This window comes from Octopus bimaculoides, chromosome 14 (assembly GCF_001194135.2).
Source record: "Octopus bimaculoides isolate UCB-OBI-ISO-001 chromosome 14, ASM119413v2, whole genome shotgun sequence".
Lineage (NCBI taxonomy): Eukaryota > Metazoa > Mollusca > Cephalopoda > Octopoda > Octopodidae > Octopus > Octopus bimaculoides.
The window spans coordinates 29814153-29822313 of record NC_068994.1 but is presented as its reverse complement, the minus strand read 5'-3'; the positions used below and the strand labels follow the sequence as shown (position 1 = coordinate 29822313).

The 8161-nt window shown below is 36.3% G+C and overlaps 1 protein-coding gene across 1 annotated transcript in view; it reads left to right on the top strand.

Moving 5' to 3' along the window:
• Positions 1 to 4231: 4231 nt before the first annotated feature.
• The window catches only part of LOC106876261 (uncharacterized), a 95865-nt gene continuing 91935 nt past the window's right edge, over positions 4232 to 8161 (top strand). The window contains exon 1 of the mRNA XM_014924751.2: positions 4232 to 4766. The gene's annotated coding sequence lies outside the window, so the exon portion shown is untranslated. The remainder of the gene's footprint in view (positions 4767 to 8161) is intronic.

Sequence of the window (8161 nt, the reverse complement as noted above, 5' to 3'; positions counted from 1 at the left end):
TTTTTATGCAAATATACATACTTTCATATCGGCACACACATATATGCACATGCGTACATAAGATAATAAAAAAAAAGTGTATACTCATGTCAGGTGGATGTAAGTGTCATAAAAAAAACAGCATTAGATCTCTTACTCTCAAAGGTCCCAGATGAATTTAACTTCACACTGTGTGTGTATATGTGGGTGTGGATGTATGTGTATGTATGCGCGTGTGTATGTATGTGTGTGTGATTAAATAAGGGCAGACCATACCAACTGTGAAAAATGAATAAAATGACCTCAAATCAAAAGATTCACAAAGGTCATCTTTTGACAAGAACTCAACAACATTTTTGACCACTCCTGAAAATATCCCATTTCTTTATTCCTGATAGTCTAATATTTTTTCACTACCATTTTCAACTACTTTTTGCCTTCTTACCTTCCACTTTTTTTCCTTCTTTTTTCACACCTGCTGTTGTATTTACTTTTTGTATTCTTTTATTATTTTTCATATTAGTTTTAATATTATTTATTTTTTCCATCTTTTATTTTCTCTTTTTATTTTTTAATTGCATACTTGTAAGAAAAAAATCTTTTGCTATACAAACAACCTTCCAAACCACAGAATTTCAGTTTGAAAACGGCTATCGAAAAGCTCGAAACTCATTAGTAAAACATTATCAGTAAAATAGAAATTATCCTCCCCAAATATATATCTATCTATATATATATATGTGTGTGTGTGTGTGTGTGTGTGTGTGTGTGTATGTGTGTGGTAAATAAAATAAGACACCAAAGCCGTGGTTGCGTGGAATTTTCAGGATATTTATAAAGAGAAAGTTAATCTTACAGCTGTTTCTGGGATATTAGAGATATCCCTTCATCAAAGACGATGTGAGATGGTTAAATAGAGGGAAATAGAGTTCAATATTAGGAGTTATTTTGGAAAAGGATGGAAATAAGAAGTATAAAGGGAAATAAGAGAGTAAAACTAATACTAAAAATATATGTAGGATGTTATAGTTGCAGTTCCATTATGCAAAGAAAGTGATGTGTAGAAGTAGTAGAAATGTTACTTGCTCATGGTATGTAAATTCAGATAGGAGTTCATATTTTGTCATTACAAATGGGAAGTGTAGAGACGTAGATTCCATGTGCTGTTCATTCAAATGGGTCTTATGGCATTGGTGAAATTTTGAGAATGTAGTAATAGTATTAAGTGGATAGAGAGTAGAGAAAATATGTGTATATCAAAATAAGGAGTGATATATAAATACAACTCGTTAAAATGGCTGTTCCGAAATGTAAGTGTCCGTTTTGTAGAGAGAAAAGTAGCCGGACGGAGGAAATGTCATCATTTATATAGAAGATCAAAAATAAAATCACAGATGGCAAAAAGAGAAACGAACACGCAATCCAGCAAGAAAAGTATATGTATATTTGTACACACACACACACACACACACACACACATATATATATATAAATTCTATATCGTCGTTTATCTAATATCGACATGTATATAGCAAAGAGAGATCCAGCTCTCTTTTTGAGTGATAAATAAATTATGATTCTCACTCTAATATTACTTATCTTTTAACTCATAAATTTATGTTGCGAAGTTCGATGTATTGCAATCATTCGAACCAAATACAAAGCAGAGAATTATCGCACCGATGCACTCTATGAAAGCCGTTGACTACAAAGGAAGTTGGTCCATACGTTCTGAGAGAAGATTATGGTTTTGTACAGTCTATTATTTGAAGAATAGTAAAGTAGAAACTTAAGGCAATGGTGATGACTATCGAATACCAGATTTTACGTCCCTACTTATTAGTGAATGGTTGAGCTCAAATTACAGATATTCCGGAGACTAAGAAAATAGCAATATTAAGAAGAGTAACTTCGAATGGATTGGAAGGGTAAATATTAATTGAAGATCAACAGAATCCAATATCTATATTAGATGCTAACCTTCTGTGGTCAAAAAACGGCAGAAATGAAGCATACTTCTGATATAACAAATGTTATTCTCCATCGTAAACTGTTGTATACTTAAAGGGGTGAAAACTTTGGAATGTTTTCTGGATGACAAAAACGAAAATTAAGCTTGCTGGATGCCTTTCTCTCTTTTGTTTTGTAACATCCGATCCAACTTCGTATCCACACATTGCATCTTTTTAACACGTAAACCAGACAGTCTATTCCCCTTCAATGCACAAATTTTCAAACCATTATCTCAAGCCCATCTCTTCTCTCCAGGCTACACATTGTATTCAAATTTTACTCTGAGAGAAGTTTTCTGCGCACAAGTAGATACCACTTTCACCTGTCTTACTTGGATACCTACAGCAAAAAATATTTTTAGCGATTTTGCCTAAGTGTCACTCCACCAAAAACACCTTCTGCCACTCACCCTTCAAACTCCTTGAGTCACCTACAACTCTGCAATCATATTTCTTCCTGCATTAAGGATATTTATCTTACTTTGACCCTCTCTGAAGCTAACGTACTTAGTGAGTTCAACACTCGCAACTCTTCTTAGCTCTCAACACTCATTCCCCTCACCTGGTGCTTGCAATTCTTAATTTTCTTTTTCAAATGGTTTTAGCTCCTATCCGCATCCCTGCGGATAAACATACTTCAAAAGTCCTTCTCTCACCTCCAATTCTAATTTGTACCGAACCATCACCTGCACTGCTCCTTTTGGATAGTCTTACAACTGTCTTAGCATAAACAAAAGACCACGAATATACGTACTAAGTAACACCATCTTACGGACATTTGCACCAGGTCTATGCTGACTATCATTAGCAGTACATTTGTTTCATCCTTGACCTGTTAGAAGCAGCTAGATATGGACAACTGAAACCACCCTCTCCGGCAAGTCCCTTCATACTCTACACACAACAAAATAACTCGTGGCTTCAAGTTCAGGAAAAAAAAACGACCTACAATCCTATAATACCTGAAAAAGATAACCCCATTTCTCCAAACTGGATGACTTTTGTCCAGCACCTTAATACTTCAAAACGATTATCCGAAATTCGAAGAAAATCTATGTGCAATTCATAGTCAGTAAGCTTCCTCGTTTCTCAACCGATTCTTTTGGCCACTTGCCAAAACATTCTCCAACTTTACGGAATCTTCTTGTCTCCATTTGTAAACCACGATGGTTTTGCCAACGCAATTGCTCACAAATAGGGATATAAAATAACTCAATAAATGTATATAAGGTAAATACGTGATTATTTGTGAATATGCAATGAATTAATATGCATTATATGTATAAATGTATGTGCTTGTGCTCAGAAAAATATGAGACGTTCGTGGTTAAATTCAAGTGTTTCTCGGCATGTACATGTCTATGTGCTTGTTTGTATGTATTTGTTTGTGTGTGTATGTGTGTATGTGTGTGTGCGTGTGTATTTGTGTGAGTGTGTGTATGAGAGAGAAAGAGTGAGAAGGAGAGATAGAGAGAGTGTGTGTGAGACAATGAGAGAGAGAAAGAGAGAGAGAGAGGGAGAGAGAGAGGGAGAGAGAGAGAGAGAGACAGAGAAAGAGAGAGAGAGAGAAAGAGAGAGAGAGAGAGGGGCTGAAGATGTATCGGTTTGTTTGAGTGAGAGTTGCATTGGCTACAAATTAACTTAAGCAGCTTCCGCTAAACTTGACGAGCATAAAAAAATTAATGGAGACTAAATATCAATTATATCCGGTTAGCTGTGTGTTGAGTGCGAGATGTGTAAATATACATAAGAGCATACATACACGCTTACATACATATACATACAAAAGTATATACATACATACATACATACATGTATGTATACATCATGAGTGTGCGTGTGCGTATTTCAATACAATATTACATGTGCTTATGGTTATAAGGAGGAATGTAAGTGCGTGTACCTATATGTATATATATATATATATATATATATATATATATATGAATAACTCTATCTATCTATCTATCTATCTATCTATCTATCTATCTATCTATCTATCTATAAGTAAATAAAATTGTCCGTTATGTGTATTTGTGCATGCTTTGTTCAATGTGTACATTGATGACTGTAAATGACTAAGGAAATTTTCTTTCCAGAAATCCATAGCATACCACTAATTGAGGGTTTGGTTGATATCTGCCAGACTTCCTCCAACTAGTCATATACAACAGTACCACACTTAGGTAATACTATACGGTGTGCTAGTGTTTGATGGGATACTAGCTTACTGGTATCTATTTACACGGACCGTTACCAGGGCAAAGTTCTTACATCATCGAAACTTTGTTAACATATAATACTCCACCTCACCACACACATAAGAGACATACATATGCAAACACATATACACACATATATACACATATATACACATATATACACAGATATACATACACACACATTCAAACAACAATCATTCATACCAACTTTACTGTTAACGGTGGAAAGTAGGTGGCTCGTTTTTTGCGTGGGCAGATTTCCATTTTGTTTAGCACCAAGTCAGCCATTATCGAACAGACATATCGTAGTGTGGTTAGTTACAAAAATATTAGTTTCACCAAGCCCGGAGCTATATTATGCGGTGTTAAAGATTTATTCAACGACGGTGTCATTAATTTCGGCCATATTATCAGGGCGGTGGTCAATGACTAACTTCACTTGTTGCAGAGTGTGACAGGAGAATTGCTTAAAAGGCAAAAGGAAGAAAGTCGGTTGTGAAGAGACTAACAAACAGTTGAAGAATTCTACTTCAATCGGATTGGAAATTTGCAGGTAAGGATAGATATTATATAATAGAATGAGAAAGAAAGAAAGAGAGCAGATAAAGGGTGGAAGAAAGAGGGAGAGAGAAAGAACTTTGAGAAAGTGACCATGAATAATGTAACATTTGCTGTCTGTCTGTCTCTCTGTATTTCTGTCTACCTGTCTGTTTCTTTCTCTCTCTCTCTCTCTCTCTCTCTCTCCCTCTCTCTCATTCTCCCCCCTCTCTCTCTCTCTCTCTATCTATCTATCTATCTATCTATCTATCTATCTATCTATCTATCTATCAAGTTTTGGATCAACGCCTTCCCTCCAATCTATTTGCTCTAGTTCCGCCTGTATGAAACAGTGGTTTCTCTATGTGTCCTTTCGAATGTTACCTATTGTGTCCACGTTTAACTTCGTGTTTTTCCCAAGAATTTTTCTTCATTCTATATTTGTCTGTTCGGTGATGCTGTTTTAGAGGTCTGTTCAGAGCTGTATAGAACACTACCATGACCTCTTTATAGTGCTCTCTGGTCAATTACCATTTTACAGTGTGAGTTCTGATATTATTTGGCAGTGGATGTTCTAGCGGTTCATAGTTGCGGTTTTCCGATTCTGATTACCATCTAGACTAGTATAATGAAAGTTGTGTGGTCCTTAATTGCGGGACATGACCGTTGGTAATCCGCGCGATAACCGTTGATAACCCGTTGATAATCCGATGCGTTATATTTGAGGTGGTTTGAGCATTATACATTACAGCTGAGTTTCCATTTTATCCCTACTGGCAAGGGGTAGGTATACGACAACCAATAAAACAGGGTTAACTGAAAAGGCCCTGGCTTTTCATCATCATCATCATCATCATCATCATCATCATCATCATCATCATCATCATCATCATCATCATCATCATCCTTTTTGTTTTCTTTTTCTCTCCTCTTATTTTTAAACACCTCCAACAGTTTTCATTGTAATAAAGTGTTTTTTGTAGTTAAATGATATTTCATATATAGAAAGAATCACTCTTGTTACTAAATGATATTTCATAGGAAATATAGGACATAACTCAACACAGTTTGTCCCAACTGCATAAAGTGCTTTTCTATTTGACCTTTGTTGTGCCATTTATAAACGCGTATCTATTTACTTATGTAGATGCGTGTGTGTGTGTGTGTGTGTGAGTTTGCTATTAATTGTGGATCTCGTGTTAGAGAAATTTCTATGTTGTGCCGTTCTTAAATGTTAATAGTTACCTGTTCCCATGAATTGAGTTTAGGACAGTGATAGGTAATGAGAAGGGAGGAGTTAGAGTCAGAAATGGAGAAACAGATAGACAGGCATGCAGATAGATTGAGAAGTATAAAACAGAAACATCATTAAAGTCAGAATGCTTTATTTGTGTAGTCTATTATGCAACAGATCATATTCTAAATTATAACATTTAAATTCAAAGAAACAGAAAAAAATAAAGCAACAGCAGATGGAGGTGGGGACGATGGGGGCACACATCTGTTGCAGCATAGAATGGCCAGCGACATTCGCTGCAGCAGTCACTTTACCTCGTCGGGCCCATTTCTCAGACTGGCCGCCCCTTGTCCCGATAAATTCAGCAGACGTTGACAAGAAAAGAAACAAAGCAATAGGAGACCTAAAACATGTTTGTTCTTTGCTAGAGTTAGTACCGGTCAAGCTGGTCAATCTGGTCAAGCTGGTCAATCTGGTCAAGCTGGTCAATCTGGTCAAGCTGGTCAAGCAACTCAAAATATGTGACAAAAACTTTTGAGGTTTAAGTAGTTTCAGTTATGGAAGTTGCGGTTGACTTTGAGGTAGAAAAAAAACGGGTTAACTTGCTTCATTTACTATTTCCATTTGTCCAAATTTTGAATTTTTAAGATAATTTTTTAGCTATTTATCCTGAGGTTTCTTCTTCTTCTTCTTCTTCTTCTTCTTCTTCTTCTTTTTTCTTTATTTCTTTCTTTCTCCTTATCACAGGTTTTGTTGGAACTCCTGGAGTCTTGCATGCGAAGCGGGCTTGCTACTTGCAGCCTACGGTACCATGCTATCCGTTCTTTTCAGCTATCTAATACTTTCTTGATTATTCTGGCCGTGGTAAGGAGGCAAACCTTATTCCAATTTCCTTTATATTTCTCTTGATGCCTCCTGATACTGTCCCCAAGGACCCAACAATAATTGGCACTCTCTTCACTGTCTTCATATTCCATAGCCGGGCTATTTCGTACTTAAGAAGGTTGTATTCATATACGTTTTGCCTTCCTTTTTGACTATTCGTGGGTCAAAGGAGCATGCAATATCAACTATATAACACATGTGATACGTCTTGTCGATCACTACTAAGTCCGCTCTTTTATGCTCTAGCACCTGATCTGTTTGGATTGGGAAATCCCAGAGGATTTTGATAGTCCCCGACTCCGTCACTCTCTGCGGTTTGTGCTCATACAACGTCTTGCTTCTCTCTAGCCCCATTTTTCGCACAGTTTCCAATGTAGCGCTTTCACTACCTGATCGTATCGCCACAACTTCTAGAGGTTTTGGGAAAGTTTAGGGCATTCGTTCGTGATATGAGCAATATAATCATCCACTCTATTACAGATGCGGCATAGCGGAGATATTTGCTCATTCCTAAGGTTGACCCTCCAATTCGTGTTCAAAGCTTGGTCTTGCGCTGCCAGTATAGTGCTCTCGGTCTCTTTTTTTTTTATTTTTAGTGTTCCTTTCTTCAGCCAATTCCACCTATTTTTTCCAGCAACTTCTGTTGTTACATAGAATTAATTGAGTAGTCCCTTGCTGCGTAATGCTTCTTCATGTCCTTTTTGTACTTCGCTTGTTTTTCCTTTTTTTCTTCTCTGCTTTCAATTCTCTCATTCCAAACTGACACTAGCAAGGTTTCCTTCTTTGGGATAAGTATCTCGTTAAGTTCTCGAGTTCGATAGGTACGCTGTCTTCCACAATTATCAGTCCCTTTCCTCCATTTGCTCACTTCATATATAGGCGATCAATGTCTGCACGTGGATGATGGGCTTCATGCATTGTCAGAAGCTGTCCCTCTCCTTTAGCTCCTCCTTTGTCCACTTCAGGATTCCAGCTCCATACCGAACTATTGCGACTGCGCGCGAGTTTATTGCCGAAATTGTGTGTCTGGCATTCAGCTTTGAAGCCAGTATCTTTGAAGCCAATATTTTTGAAGCCGCAAGTACTCTCTTTTCGTTTTTATTTTTCCTTCATGTTGTTAACTATTATTATTATTATTATTATTATTATTATTATTATTATTATTATTATTATTATTATTATTATTATTATTATTATTATTATTGTTGTTGTTGTTGTTGTTGTTGTTGTTGTTGTTGTTGTTGTTATTATTATTATTGTTCAGTAGTTTTATTTTTATAACGTGCTTT